The sequence below is a fragment of the Chiloscyllium punctatum genome, chromosome 17 (genome assembly GCF_047496795.1).
Source record: "Chiloscyllium punctatum isolate Juve2018m chromosome 17, sChiPun1.3, whole genome shotgun sequence".
Taxonomy (NCBI): Eukaryota; Metazoa; Chordata; class Chondrichthyes; order Orectolobiformes; family Hemiscylliidae; genus Chiloscyllium; species Chiloscyllium punctatum.
This window is the reverse complement of record NC_092755.1, coordinates 39,050,196-39,067,622: the sequence shown is the minus strand read 5'-3', so window position 1 is coordinate 39,067,622 and position 17,427 is coordinate 39,050,196.

Sequence of the window (17,427 nt, the reverse complement as noted above, 5' to 3'; positions counted from 1 at the left end):
CAACCCAGGGAAGAGCAGACTGACCCCACTCTGTCAATGTAGCACACCCAGGGAAGAGCAGACTGACTCCACTCTGTCAATGTATCCTACTAGGGAAGAGGAGACGGACCCCACTCTGTCAATGTAACCCACCCAGGGAAGAGCAGACTGACTCCACTCTGTCAATGTAACACACCCCGGGAAGGGAAGACTGGCCCCACTCTGTCAATGTACCCACCCAGGGAAAAGCAGACTGACGCCAATCTGTCAATGTAACACACCCAGGGAAGAGCAGACTGATCTCACTCGGTCAATTTAACTCACATAGAGAAGAGTAGACTGACAACACGCTGTCAATGTCACACACCCAGGGAAGAGCAGACTAAACCCACTCTGTCGCTGTTACACACGCTGGGAAGAGCAGATTGACCCCACCCTGTCAATGTAGCTCACCCCGGGAAGAGCAGACTTTCCCCACTGTGGCAATGTAGCTCACCCAGGGAAGAGCCGACTGACACCACTCTGTCAATGTAGCAAACGGAGGGAAGAACAGACTGACCCTATTCTGTCAATGTAAGACACCCAGGGAAGAGCCGACTGACCCCACTCTGTCAATGTAACACACACAGTCAAGAGCAGACTGACAACACTCTGTCAATGTAACACACCCAAGGAAGAGCACACTTACCCCAGTCTGTCAATTTACCCACCCAGGGAAGAGCAGACTGACCTCACTCTGTCAATTTAACTCACACAGAGAAGAGTAGACTGACAACACTCTGTCAATGTAACACACCCAGGGAAGAGCAGACTGACCCCACTCTGTCAACGTAACATACCCAGGGAAGTGCAGACTGACACCACTCTGTCAATGTAACACACCCAGGGAAGAGCAGACTGACCCAATCTGTCAATGTATCCACCCAGGGAAGAGCAGACTGACCCCACTCTGTCAATGTAACTTACACAGGCAAGAGCAGACTGACCCCAATCTGTCAATGTAACACACCCAGGGAAGAGCAAACTGAACCCACTATTTCAATATACCACACCCAGAGCACACTGACCCGACACTATCAATGTAACACACCCAGGGAAGGGAAGACTGACCCGACACTATCAATGGAACACACCCAGGGAAGGGAAGACTGACCCCACTCTGTCAATGTACCCACCCAGGGAAGAGCAGACTGAACTCACTCTGTCAATGTAACACACCCAGGGAAGAGCAGACTAAACCCACTCTGTCGCTGTAACACACCCTGGGAAGAGCAGACTGGCCCCACTCTGTCAATGTCGCTCACCCCGGGAAGAGCAAACATTCCCCACTCTGGCAATGTAGCTCCCCCAGGGAAGAGCAGACTGACACCACTCTGTCAATGTAGCAGACGGAGGGAAGAGCAGTCTGACCCCATTCTGTCAATGTAACATACCCAGGGAAGTGCAGACTGACCCCACTCTATCAATGTTACGCAACCAGGGAAGAGCAGACTGATCACACTCTGTCAATGCAGCTCACCCAGGGAAGAGCAGCCTGAACCCACTCTATCAATGTTACCCAACCAGGGAAGAGCAGACTGACACCACTCTGTCAATGGAACACACCCAGCAAAGAGCAGACTGACCCCACTCTGTAAATGTAACACACACAGTCAAGAGCAGACTGACCTCACTCTGTCAATGTAACACACCACGAGAAGAGCAGACTGACCCCACTCTGTCAATGTACCAACCCAGGGAAGAGCAGACCGACCCCACTCTGTTAATGTACCACACCCAGGGAAGAGCAGACTGACTCCACTCTGTCAATGTAACACACCCAGGGAAGGGAAGACTGACCCCACTCTGTCAATGTATCCACCCAGGGAAGAGCAGACTGACCCCACTCTGTCAATGTAACACACTCAGGGAAGAGCAGACTGACCTCATTCTGTCAATTTAACTTACACAGGCAAGAGCAAACTGTCCCTAATCTGTCAATGTAACACACCCAGGCAAGAGCAAACTGACCCCACTCTTTCAATATAACACACCCAGGGAAGAGCAGACTGACCCGACACTATCAATGTAACATACCCAGGGAAGGGAAGACTGACCCGACACTATCAATGGAACACACCCAGGGAAGGGAAGACTGACCCCACTCTGTCAATGTACCCACCCAGGGAAGAGCAGACTGACCCCACTCTGTCAATGTAACACACCCAGGGAAGAGCAGACTGACCCCACTCTGTCAATGTAACACACCCAGGGAAGAGCAGACTGACCTCACTCTATCAATGTAACACAACCAGGGAAGAGCAGACTAAACACACTCTGTCGCTGTAACACACCCTGGGAAGAGCAGACTGTCCCCACTCTGTCAATGTCGCTCTTCCTGGGAAGAGCAAACATTCCCCACTCTGTCAATGTAGCTCCCCCAGGGAAGAGCCGACTGACACCACTCTGTCAATGTAGCAAACGGAGGGAAGGGCAGACTGACCCCACTCTGTCAATGTAGCAGACCCAGGGAAGAGCAGACTGACCCCAATCTGTCAATGTAACATACCAAGGGAAGTGCAGACTGACTCCACTCTGTCAATGTAACACACCCAGGGAAGAGCAGACTGACCCCACTCTGTCAATGTAAAACACCCAGGGAATAGCAGACTGACTCCACTGTGTCAATGTAACACACCCAGGGAAGAGCAGACTGACCCCACTCTGTCAATGCAGCTCACCCAGGGAAGAGCAGACTGAAACCACTCTATCAATGTTACCCAACCAGCGAAGAGCAGACTGACCCTACTCTGTCAATGTAACACACCCAGGGAAGAGCCGACTGACCCACTCTGTCAATGTAACACACCCAGGGAAGAGCAGAGTTACCCCATTCTGTCAATGTAAACACCCAGGGAGGAACAGACTGACAACACTCTGTCAATGTAACACACCCAGAGAAGAGCAGATTGACCCCACTCTGTCAATGTACCAACCCAGGGAAGAGCAGACTGACTCCACTCTGTCAATGTGTCCTACTAGGGAAGAGGAGACGGACCCCACTCTGTCAATGTAACCCACCCAGGGAAGACCAGACTGACTCCACTCTGTCAATGTAACACACCCAGAGAAGAGCAGACTGACCCCACTCTGTCAATGTACCAACCCAGGGAAGAGCAGACTGACCCCACTCTGTCAATGTTGCACACCCAGGGAAGAGCAGACTGACTCCACTCTGTCACTGTATCCTACTAGGGAAGAGGAGACGGACCCCACTCTGTCAATGTAACCCACCCAGGGAAGAGCAGACTGACTCCACTCTGTCAATGTAACACACCCAGGGAAGGGAAGACTGACCCCACTCTGTCAATGTACCCACCCAGGGAAAAGCAGACTGACCCCAATCTGTCAATGTAACACACCCAGGGAAGAGCAGACTGATCTCACTCTGTCAATTTAAGTCACATAGAGAAGAGTTGACTGACAACACTCTGTCAATGTAACACACCCAGGGAAGAGCAGACTTTCCCCACTCTGGCAATGTAGCTCACCCAGGGAAGAGCCGACTGACACCACTCTGTCAATGTAGAAGACGGAGGGAAGATCAGACTGACCCCACTCTGTCAATGTAGCAGACCCAGGGAAGAGCAGACTGACCCCACTCTATCAATGTTACTCAACCAGGGCAGAGCAGACTGATCACACTCTGTCAATGACGCACACCTACGGAAGAGCCGACTGACTCCACTGTGTCAATGTGACACACCCAGGGAAGAGCAGACTGACCCCACTCTGTCAATGCAGCTCACCCAGGGAAGAGCAGACGGAATCCACTCTATCAATGTTACCCAACCAGGGAAGAGCAGACTGACCCTACTCTGTCAATGCAAGACACCCAGGGAAGTGCAGACTGACACCACTCTGTCAATGTAACACACCCAGGGAAGAGCAGACTGACACCACTCTGTCAATGTAACACACACAGGGAAGGGAAGACTGATCCCACTCTGTCAATTTACCCACCCAGGGAAGAGCAGACTGACCCCACTCTGTCAATGTAACACACACAGGGAAGGGAATACTGACCCCAATCTGTCAATTTACCCACCCAGGGAAGAGCAGACTGACCCGACTCTATCAATGTAACATACCCAGGGAAGGGAAGACTGACCCGACACTATCAATGGAACACACCCAGGGTAGGGAAGACTGACCCCACTCTGTCAATGTACCCACCCAGGGAAGAGCAGACTGACCCCACTCTGTCAATGTAACACACGCAGGGAAGAGCAGACTGACCCCACTCTGTCAATGTGGCTCCCCCAGGGAAGAGCCGACTGACACCACTCTGTCAATGTAGCAAACGGAGGGAAGAGCAGACTGACCCCACTCTGTCAATGTAGCAGACCCAGGGAAGAGCAGACTGACCCCACTCTGTCAATGTAACATACCCAGGGAAGTGCAGACTGACTCCACTCTGTCAATGTAACACACCCAGGGAAGAGCAGACTGACCCCACTCTATCAATGTTACCCAACCAGGGAAGAACAGACTGATCACACTCTGTCAATGAAACACACCCAGGGAAGTGCAGACTGACTCCACTGTGTCAATGTAACACACCCAGGGAAGAGCAGACTGACACCACTCTGTCAATGCAGTTAACCCAGGGAAGAGCAGACTGAACCCACTCTATCAATGTTACTCAAACAGGGAAGAGCAGACTGATCACACTCTGTCAATGTAAAACACCCAGGGAATAGCAGACTGACTCCACTGTGTCAATGTAACACACCCAGGGAAGAGCAGACTGACCCTACTCTGTCAATGCAGCTCACCCAGGGAAGAGCAGACTGAAACCACTCTATCAATGTTACCCAACCAGGGAAGAGCAGACTGACCCTAATCTGTCAATGTAACACACCCAGGGAAGAGCCGACTGACCCACTCTGTCAATGTAACACACCCAGGGAAGAGCAGAGTTACCCCATTCTGTCAATGTAAACACCCAGGGAGGAACAGACTGGCAACACTCTGTCAATGTAACACACCCAGAGAAGAGCAGACTGACCCCACTCTGTCAATGTAGCACACCCAGGGAAGAGCAGACTGACTCCACTCTGTCAATGTATCCTACTAGGGAAGAGGAGACGGACCCCACTCTGTCAATGTAACCCACCCAGGGAAGAGCAGACTGACTCCACTCTGTCAATGTAACACACCCAGGGAAGGGAAGACTGACCCCACTCTGTCAATGTACCCACCCAGGGAAAAGCAGACTGACCCCAGTCTGTTAATATAACACACCCAGGGAAGAGCAGACTGATCTCACTCTGTCAATTTAACTCACATAGAGAAGAGTAGACTGACAACACTCTGTCAATGTAATACACCCAGGGAAGAGCCGACTGACACCACTCTGTCAATGTAGAAGACGGAGGGAAGAGCAGACTGACCCCACTCTGTCAATGTAGCAGACCCAGGGAAGAGCAGACTGACCCCACTCTATCAATGTTACTCAACCAGGGAAGAGCAGACTGATCACACTCTGTCAATGACGCACACCTACGGAAGAGCCGACTGAATCCACTGTGTCAATGTAACACACCCAGGGTAGAGCAGACTGACCCCACTCTGTCAATGCAGCTCACCCAGGGAAGAGCAGACGGAATCCACTCTATCAATGTTACCCAACCAGGGAAGAGCAGACTGACCCTACTCTGTCAATGCAAGACACCCAGGGAAGTGCAGACTGACACCACTCTGTCAATTTACCCACCCAGGGAAGAGCAGACTGACCCCACTCTGTCAATGTAACACACACAGGGAAGGGAAGACTGACCCCAATCTGTCAATTTACCCACCCAGGGAAGAGCAGACTGACCTCACTCTGTCAATTTAACTCACCCCGGGAAGAGCATACTTTCCCCACTGTGGCAATGTAGCTCACCCAGGGAAGAGCCGACTGACACCACTCTGTCAATGTAGCAAACGGAGGGAAGAGCAGACTGACCCCACTCTGTCAGTGCAGCAGACCCAGGGAAGAGCAGACTGACCCCACTCTGTCAACGTAACATACCCAGGGAAGAGCAGACTGACCCCACTCTGTCAATGTCGCTCACCCCGGGAAGAGCAAACATTACCCACTCTGGCAATGTAGCTCCGCCAGGGAAGAGCCGACTGACACCACTCTGTCAATGTAGGAGACGCAGGGAAGAGCAGACTGATCACACTCTGTCAATGTAACCAACCCAGGGAAGAGCAGACTGACTCCACTGTGTCAATGTAACACACCCAGGGAAGAGCAGACTGACCCCACTCTGTCAATGCAGCTCACCCAGGGAAGAGCAGACTGGACCCACTCTATCAATGTTACTCAACCAGGGAAGAGCAGACTGATCACACTCTGTCAATGTAACACACCCAGGGAATAGCAGACTGACTCCACTGTGTCAATGTAACACAACCAGGGAAGAGCAGACTGACCCCACTCTGTCAATGTAAACACACTGGGAGGTCCAGACTGACAACTCTCTGTCAATGTAACACACCCAGAGAAGAGCAGACTGACCCCACTCTGTCAATGCACCAACCCATGGAAGAGCAGACTGACCCCACTCTGTCAATTGTACCCACCCAGGGAAGAGCAGACTGACCCCACTCTGTCAATGTAACACACCCAGGGAAGGGAAGACTGACCCCACTCTGTCAATTTACCCACCCAGGGAAGAGCAGAGTCACCTCACTCTGTTAATTTAACTCACACAGAGAAGAGCAGACTGACCCCACTCTGTCAATGTAACACACGCAGTCAAGAGCAGACTGACAAAACTCTGTCAATGTAACACCCAGGGAAGAGCAGACTTACCCCATTCTGTCAATTTACCCACCCAGGGAAGAGCAGACTGATTTCAATCTGTCAATTTAACTCACACAGAGAAGAGTAGACTGACAACACTCTGTCAATGTCACACACCCAGGGAAGAGCAGACTAAATCCACTCTGTCGCTGTAACACACCCTGGGAAGGGCAGACTGACCCCACTCTGTCAATGTAGCGCACCCCGGGAAGACCAGGCTTTCCCCACTCTGGCAATGTAGCTCACCCAGGGAAGAGCCGACTGACACCACTCTGTCAATGTCGCAAACGGAGGGAAGAGCAGACTGACTCCACTCTGTCAATGTAGCAGACCCAGGGAAGAGCAGACTGACCCCACTCTGTCAATGTAACACACCCAGGGAAGAGCAGACTGACCCCACTCTGTCAATGTCGCTCACCACGGGAAAAGCAAGCATTCCCCACTCTGGCAATGTACCTCCGCCAGGGAAGAGCCGACTGACACCACTCTGTCAATGTAGAAGACGGAGGGAAGAGCAGACTGATCACACTCTGTCAATGTAACCAACCCAGGGAAGAGCAGACTGACTCCACTGTGTCAATGTAACACACCCAGGGAAGAGCAGACTGACACCACTCTGTCAATGCAGCTCACCCAGGGAAGAGCAGACTGAACCCACTCTATCAATGTTACTCAAACAGGGAAGAGCAGACTGATCACACTCTGTCAATGTAAAACACCCAGGGAATAGCAGACTGACTCCACTGTGTCAATGTAACACACCCAGGGAAGAGCAGACTGACCCCACTCTGTCAATGCAGCTCACCCAGGGAAGAGCAGACTGAAACCACTCTATCAAAATTACCCAACCAGGGAAGAGCAGACTGACCCTACTCTGTCAATGTAACACACCCAGGGAAGAGCAGAGTTACCCCATTCTGTCAATGTAAACACCCAGGGAGGAACAGACTGACAACACTCTGTCAATGTAACACACCCAGAGAAGAGCAGACTGACCCCACTCTGTCAATGTACCAACCCAGGGAAGAGCCGACTGACTCCACTCTGTCAATGTATCCTACTAGGGAAGAGGAGACGGACCCCACTCTGTCAATGTAACCCACCCAGGGAAGAGCAGACTGACTCCACTCTGTCAATGTAACACACCCCGGGAAGGGAAGACTGACCCCACTCTGTCAATGTACCCACCCAGGGAAAAGCAGACTGACCCCAATCTGTCAATGTAACACACCCAGGGAAGAGCAGACTGATCTCACTCTGTGAATTTAACTCACATAGAGAAGAGTAGACTGACAACACTCTGTCAATGTAACACACCCAGGGAAGAGCAGACTTTCCCCACTCTGGCAATGTAGCTCACCCAGGGAAGAGCCGACTGACACCACTCTGTTAATGTAGAAGACGGAGGGAAGAGCAGACTGACCCCACTCTGTCAATGTAGCAGACCCAGGGAAGAGCAGACTGACCCCACTCTATCAATGTTACTCAACCAGGGAAGAGCAGACTGATCACACTCTGTCAATGACACACACCTACGGAGGAGCCGACTGACTCCACTGTGTCAATGTAACACACCCAGGGAAGAGCAGACTGACCCCACTCTGTCAATGCAGCTCACCCAGGGAAGAGCTGATGGAATCCACTCTATCAATGTTACCCAACCAGGGAAGAGCAGACTGACCCTACTCTGTCAATGCAAGACACCCAGGGAAGTGCAGACTGACACCACTCTGTCAATGTAACACACCCAGGGAAGAGCAGACTGACACCACTCTGTCAATGTAACACACCCAGGGAAGGGAAGACTGATCCCACTCTGTCAATTTACCCACCCAGGGAAGAGCAGACTGACCCCACTCTGTCAATGTAACACACCCAGGGAAGGGAAGACTGACCCCAATTTGTCAATTTACCCACCCAGGGAAGAGCAGACTGACCTCACTCTGACAATTTAACTCACACAGAGAAGAGTAGACTGACAACACTCTGTCAATGTCACACACCCAGGGAAGAGCAGACTAAACCCACTCTGTCGCTGTTACACACCCTGGGAAGAGCAGATTGACCCCACCCTGTCAATGTAGCTCACCCCGAGAAGAGCAGACTTTCCCCACTGTGGCAATGTAGCTCACCCAGGGAAGAGCCGACTGACACCACTCTGTCAATGTAGCAAACGGAGGGAAGAGCAGACTGACCCCACTCTGTCAGTGCAGCAGACCCAGGGAAGAGCAGACTGACCTCACTCTGTCAACGTAACATACCCAGGGAAGAGCAGACTGACCCCACTCTGTCAATGTCGCTCACCCCGGGAAGAGCAAACATTACCCACTCTGGCAATGTAGCTCCCCCAGGGAAGAGCCGACTGACACCACTCTGTCAATGTAGGAGACGCAGGTAAGAGCAGACTGACTCCACTGTGTCAATGTAACACACCCAGGGAAGAGCAGACTGACCCCACTCTGTCAATGCAGCTCACCCAGGGAAGAGCAGACTGAACCCACTCTATCAATGTTACTCAACCAGGGAAGAGCAGACTGATCACACTCTGTCAATGTAACACACCCAGGGAATAGCAGACTGACTCCACTGTGTCAATGTAACACACCCAGGGTAGAGCAGACTTACCCCACACTGTCAATGCAGCTCACCCAGGGAAGAGCAGACTGAACCCACTCTATCAATGTTACCCAACCAGGGAAGAGCAGACTGACCCTATTCTGTCAATGTAAGACACCCAGGGAAGAGCCGACTGACCCCACTCTGTCAATGTAACACACACAGTCAAGAGCAGACTGACACCACTCTGTAAATGTAACACACCCAGGGAAGAGCACACTTACCCCAGTCTGTCAATTTACCCACCCAGGGAAGAGCAGACTGACCTCACTCTGTCAATTTAACTCACACAGAGAAGAGTAGACTGACAACACTCTGTCAATGTAACACACCCAGGGAAGAGCAGACTGACCCCACTCTGTCAACGTAACATACCCAGGGAAGTGCAGACTGACACCACTCTGTCAATGTAACACACCCAGGGAAGAGCAGACTAACCCCAATCTGTCAATGTATCCACCCAGGGAAGAGCAGACTGACCCCACTCTGTCAATGTAACTTACACAGGCAAGAGCAAACTGACCCCAATCTGTCAATGTAACACACCCAGGGAAGAGCAGACTGACCCCACTCTGTCAATGTAACACACCCAGGCAAGAGCAAACTGAACCCACTATTTCAATATACCACACCCAGAGCACACTGACCTGACGCTATCAATGTAACACACCCAGGGAAGGGAAGACTGACCCGACACTATCAATGGAACACACCCAGGGAAGGGAAGACTGACCCCACTCTGTCAATGTACCCACCCAGGGAAGAGCAGACTGAACTCACTCTGTCAATGTAACACACCCAGGGAAGAGCAGACTAAACCCACTCTGTCGCTGTAACACACCCTGGGAAGAGCAGACTGACCCCACTCTGTCAATGTCGCTCACCCCGGGAAGAGCAAACATTCCCCACTCTGGCAATGTAGCTCCCCCAGGGAAGAGCAGACTGACACCACTCTGTCAATGTAGCAGACGGAGGGAAGAGCAGTCTGACCCGATTCTGTCAATGTAACATACCCAGGGAAGTGCAGACTGACCCCACTCTATCAATGTTACGCAACCAGGGAAGAGCAGACTGATCACACTCTGTCAATGCAGCTCACCCAGGGAAGAGCAGCCTGAACCCACATTATCAATGTTACCCAACCAGGGAAGAGCAGACTGACCCCACTCTGTCAATGTAAGACACCCAGGGAAGAGCAGACTGACACCACTCTGTCAATGGAACACACCCAGCATAGAGCAGACTGACCCCACTCTGTAAATGTAACACACCCAGTCAAGAGCAGACTGACCTCACTTTGTCAATGTAACACACCACGAGAAGAGCAGACTGACCCCACTCTGTCAATGTACCAACCCAGGGAAGAGCAGACCGACCCCACTCTGTTAATGTAACACACCCAGGGAAGAGCAGACTGACTCCACTCTGTCAATGTACCCTACCGGGGAAGAGCAGACGGACCCCACTCTGTCAATGTACCACACCCAGGGAAGAGCAGACTGACTCCACTCTGTCAATGTAACACACCCAGGGAAGGGAAGACTGACCCCACTCTGTCAATGTATCCACCCAGGGAAGAGCAGACTGACCCCACTCTGTCAATGTAACACACTCAGGGAAGAGCAGACTGACCTCATTCTGTCAATTTAACTTACACAGGCAAGAGCAAACTGTCCCTAATCTGTCAATGTAACACACCCAGGCAAGAGCAAACTGACCCCACTCTTTCAATATAACACACCCAGGGAAGAGCAGACTGACCCGACACTATCAATGTAACATACCCAGGGAAGGGAAGACTGACCCGACACTATCAATGGAACACACCCAGGGAAGGGAAGACTGACCCCACTCTGTCAATGTAACACACCCAGGGAAGAGCAGACTGACCTCACTCTATCAATATAACACAACCAGGGAAGAGCAGACTAAACACACTCTGTCGCTGTAACACACCCTGGGAAGAGCAGACTGTCCCCACTCTGTCAATGCAGCTCACCCAGGGAAGAGCAGACTGAAACCACTCTATCAAAATTACCCAACCAGGGAAGAGCAGACTGACACCACTCTGTCAATGTAGCAAACGGAGGGAAGAGCAGACTGACCCCACTCTGTCAATGTAGCAGACCCAGGGAAGAGCAGACTGACCCCACTCTGTCAATGTAACATACCCAGGGAAGTGCAGACTGACTCCACTGTGTCAATGTAACACACCCAGGGAAGAGCAGACTAACCCCACTCTATCAATGTTACCCAACCAGGGAAGAACAGACTGATCACACTCTGTCAATGAAACACACCCAGGGAAGTGCAGACTGACTCCACTGTGTCAATGTAACACACCCAGGGAAGAGCAGACTGACCCCACTCTGTCAACGTAACATACCCAGGGAAGTGCAGACTGACACCACTCTGTCAATGTAACACACCCAGGGAAGAGCGGACTGACCCCAATCTGTCAATGTATCCACCCAGGGAAGAGCAGACTGACCCCACTCTGTCAATGTAACTTACACAGGCAAGAGCAAACTGACCCCAATCTGTCAATGTAACACACCCAGGGAAGAGCAGACTGACCCCACTCTGTCAATGTAACACACCCAGGCAAGAGCAAACTGAACCCACTATTTCAATATACCACACGCAGAGCACACTGACCCGACACTATCAATGTAACACACCCAGGGAAGGGAAGACTGACCCCACTCTGTCAATGTACCCACCCAGGGAAGAGCAGACTGAACTCACTCTGTCAATGTAACACACCCAGGGAAGAGCAGACTAAACCCACTCTGTCGCTGTAACACACCCTGGGAAGAGCAGACTGACCCCACTTTGTCAATGTCGCTCACCCCGGCAAGAGCAAACATTCCCCACTCTGGCAATGTAGCTCCCCCAGGGAAGAGCAGACTGACACCACTCTGTCAATGTAGCAGACGGAGGGAAGAGCAGTCTGACCCCATTCTGTCAATGTAACATACCCAGGGAAGTGCAGACTGACCCCACTCTATCAATGTTACGCAACCAGGGAAGAGCAGACTGATCACACTGTCTCAATGCAGCTCACCCAGGGAAGAGCAGCCTGAACCCACTCTATCAATGTTACCCAACCAGGGAAGAGCAGACTAACCCCACTCTGTCAATGTAAGACACCCAGGGAAGAGCAGCCTGACACCACTCTGTCAATGGAACACACCCAGCAAAGAGCAGACTGACCCCACTCTGTAAATGTAACACACACAGTCAAGAGCAGACTGACCTCACTTTGTCAATGTAACACACCACGAGAAGAGCAGACTGACCCCACTCTGTCAATGTACCAACCCAGGGAAGAGCAGACCGACCCCACTCTGTTAATGTAACACACCCAGGGAAGAGCAGACTGACTCCACTCTGTCAATGTACCCTACCGGGGAAGAGCAGACGGACCCCACTCTGTCAATGTATCCACCCAGGGAAGAGCAGACTGACCCCACTCTGTCAATGTAACACACTCAGGGAAGACCAGACTGACCTTATTCTGTCAATTTAACTTACACAGGCAAGAGCAAACTGACCCCACTCTTTCAATATAACACACCCAGGGAAGAGCAGACTGACCCGACACTATCAATGTAACATACCCAGGGAAGGGAAGACTGAACCGACATTATCAATGGAACACACCCAGGGAAGGGAAGACTGAGCCCACTCTGTCAATGTACCCACCCAGGGAAGAGCAGACTGACCCCACTCTGTCAATGTAACACACCCAGGGAAGAGCAGACTGACCTCACTCTATCAATGTAACACAACCAGGGAAGAGCAGACTAAACACACTCTGTCGCTGTAACACACCCTGGGAAGAGCAGACTGTCCCCACTCTGTCAATGTATCTCCCCCAGGGAAGAGCCGACTGACACCACTCTGTCAATGTAGCAAACGGAGGGAAGAGCAGACTGACCCCACTCTGTCAATGTAGCAGACCCAGGGAAGAGCAGACTGACCCCACTCTGTCAATGTAACATACCCAGGGTAGTGCAGACTGAACCCACTCTATCAATGTTACCCAACCAGGGAAGAACAGACTGATCACACTCTGTCAATGAAACACACCCAGGGAAGTGCAGACTGACTCCACTGTGTCAATGTAACACACCCAGGGAAGAGCAGACTGACACCACTCTGCCAATGCAGCTCACCCAGGGAAGAGCAGACTGAACCCACTCTATCAATGTTACTCAAACAGGGAAGAGCAGACTGATCACACTCTGTCAATGTAAAACACCCAGGGAATAGCAGACTGACTCCACTGTGTCAATGTGACACACCCAGGGAAGAGCAGACTGACCCCACTCTGTCAATGTAACCCACCCAGGGAAGCCCAGACTGACATCACTTTGTCAATGTAACACACCCCGGGAAGAGCAGACTGTCCCAATTCTGTCAATGTCACCCACCCAGGGAAGATCAGACTGACCCTACCTTGTCAATGTCACCCACACAGGGAAGAGCAAACTGACCCCACTCTGTCAATATAACAAACCCAGGGAAGAGCAGACTGACCCGACACTATCAATGTAACCCACCCAGGGAAGAGCAGACTGACCCAAATCTATCAATGTAACACACCCAGAGAAGAGCAGACTGGCCCCACTCTGTCAATGTAACACACAAGGGAAGAGCAGTCAGACCGCACTCTGTAAATGAAACACGCACAGGGAAGAGCAAACTGATCCCATTCTGTAAATGAAACATACCCATGGAAGAAAAGACTGACAACACTCTGTCAATATAACACACCCAGGGAAGAGCAGACTGACCCCACTCTGTCAATGTACCCACCCAGGGAAGAGCAGACTGAACTCACTCTGTCAATGTAACACACCCAGGGAAGAGCAGACTAAACCCACTCTGTCGCTGTAACACACCCTGGGAAGAGCAGACTAAACACACTCTGTCGCTGTAACACACCCTGGGAAGAGCAGACTGTCCCCACTCTGTCAATGTCGCTCATCCCGGGAAGAGCAAACTTTCCCCACTCTGTCAATGTAGCTCCCCCAGGGAAGAGCCGACTGACACCACTCTGTAAATGTAGCAGACGGAGGGAAGAGCAGACTGACCCCACTCTGTCAATGTAGCTGACCCAGGGAAGAGCAGACTGACCCCACTCTGTCAATGTAACATACCCAGGGTAGTGCAGACTGACTCCACTCTGTCAATGTAACACACCCAGGGAAGAGCAGACTGACCCCACTCTGTCAATGTAACCCACCCAGGGAAGCCCAGACTGACATCACTTTGTCAATGTAACACACCCCGGGAAGAGCAGACTGTCCCAATTCTGTCAATGTCACCCACCCAGGGAAGATCAGACTGACCCTACCTTGTCAATGTCACCCACACAGGGAAGAGCAAACTGACCCCACTCTGTCAATATAACAAACCCAGGGAAGAGCAGACTGACCCGACACTATCAATGTAACCCACCCAGGGAAGAGCAGACTGACCCAAATCTATCAATGTAACACACCCAGAGAAGAGCAGACTGGCCCCACTCTGTCAATGTAACACACAAGGGAAGAGCAGTCAGACCGCACTCTGTAAATGAAACACGCACAGGGAAGAGCAAACTGATCCCATTCTGTAAATGAAACATACCCTTGGAAGAAAAGACTGACAACACTCTGTCAATATAACACACCCAGGGAAGAGCAGACTGACCCCACCTTGTCAAAGACACCCACACAGGGAAGAGCAGACTGACCTCACTCTGCCAATGTAACACACCCAGGGAAGAGCAGACTGACCGCACTCTGTCCAACAAACTTACACACCAGGGCAGACTAATCCCACTCTGTCAAAGTAACTCAATCAGCGAAAAGCAGACTGACTCCACTCTGGCAATGTAGCCCACCCAGGGAAGAGCAGACTGACTACACTATGTCAATGTATAACTCCCAGGGAAGAGCAGACTGACCCCACTCTGGCAAGGTAGCTCACCCAGTGAAGAGCAGACTGACCCCATTCTGGGAATGTAGCTCACCCAGGGAAGAGCAGACTGACACTAATCTGTGAATGTAGCACACCCAGGGAAGAACAGACTGACCACACTCTGTCAATGTAACACACCCAGGGATGAGCAGACTGACCCCACTCTGTCAATATATCACACCCGGGGAAGAACAGACTGAACCCACTCTGTGAATGTACCCAACCAGGGAAAAGCAGACTGACCCGAATCTTTCAATGTTAACCTCGCAGGGAAGAGCAGACTGTCCCCACTCTGTCAATGTAACCCACCCAGGGAATAGCAGACTGGCCACACTCTGTCAATGCTGAAGAAGGGTTTATGTCCGAAACATCGATTCTCCTGTTCCTTGGATGCTGACTGACCTCCAGCAAAACATTTTCAGCCCCCTCTGTCAATGTCAGCCACCCAGGGAAGAGCAGAATGACCCCACTCTGTCAATGTAACTCACCCAGGGAAGAGCAGACTATCCCTACTCTATCAATGTAACCCAACCAGGGAAGAGCAGACTGACGCCACTCTGTCAATGTAACACACCCAGGGAAGAGCAGACTGACCCCACTCTGTCAATGAAACACACCCAGGCAAGAGCAGACTGACCCCAATCTGTCAATGTAACACACCCAGGGAAGAACAGACTGACCCAACTCTGTCAATGTAACACACCCAGGGTAGAGAAGACTGACCCCACTCTGTCAATGTAACACACCCAGGGAAGAGCAGACTGACCGCACTCTGTAAATGTAACACACACAGTGAAGACCAGACTGACCCCACTCTGTCAATGTAACCCACCCAGGGATGAGCAGACTGACCGCACTCTGTGAATGTAACCAACCAGGGAAAAGCAGACTGACCCGAATCTTTCAATGTTAACCTCGCAGGGAAGAGCAGGCTGTCCCCACTCTGTCAATGTAACCCACCCAGGGAATAGCAGACTGACACCACTCTGTCAATGTAACACACCCAGGAAAGAGCAGACTGGCCACACTCTGTCAATGCTGAAGAAGGGTTTATGTCCGAAACATCGATTCTCCTGTTCCTTGGATGCTGACTGACCTCCAGCAAAACATTTTCAGCCCCCTCTGTCAATGTCAGCCACCCAGGGAAGAGCAGAATGACCCCAATCTGTCAATGTAACTCACCCAGGGAAGAGCAGACTATCCCTACTCTATCAATGTAACCCAACCAGGGAAGAGCAGACTGACCCCACTCTGTCAATGTAACACACCCAGGGAAGAGCAGACTGAACCCACTCTGTCAATGAAACACACCCAGGCAAGAGCAGACTGACCCCAATCTGTCAATGTAACACACCCAGGGAAGAACAGACTGACCCAACTCTGTCAATGTAACACACCCAGGGTAGAGCAGACTGACCCCACTCTGTCAATGTAACACACCCAGGGAAGAGCAGACTGACCGCACTCTGTAAATGTAACACACACAGTGAAGACCAGACTGACCCCACTCTGTCAATGTAACCCACCCAGGGATGAGCAGACTGACCGCACTCTGTCAATGTAACCCACCCAGGGAAGAGCTGACTGAACACATTCTGTGAATGTTACACACCCAGGGAACAGCAGATTGACGGCACTCTGTCATTATAACATACCCGGGAAGAGCAGACTGACCCCACTCTGTCAATGTAACACACAAGGGAAGAGCAGACAGACGGCACTCTGTAAATGAAACACACCCAGGGAAAAGCAAACTGATCCCATTCTGTCAATGAAAAACACCCAGGGAAGAACAGACTGACAACACTCTGTCAATGTAACACACCCAGGGACGAGCAGACTGACCACAATCTGTCAATGTAACCCACCGAGGGAAGAGCAGATTGACCCCACACTGTGAATGTAACACACACAGGGAAGGGCAGACTGACCGCACTCTGTCAATGTAAACACCCAGGGAGGAACAGACTGACAACACTCTGTCAATGTAACACACCCAGAGAAGAGCAGACTGACCCCAC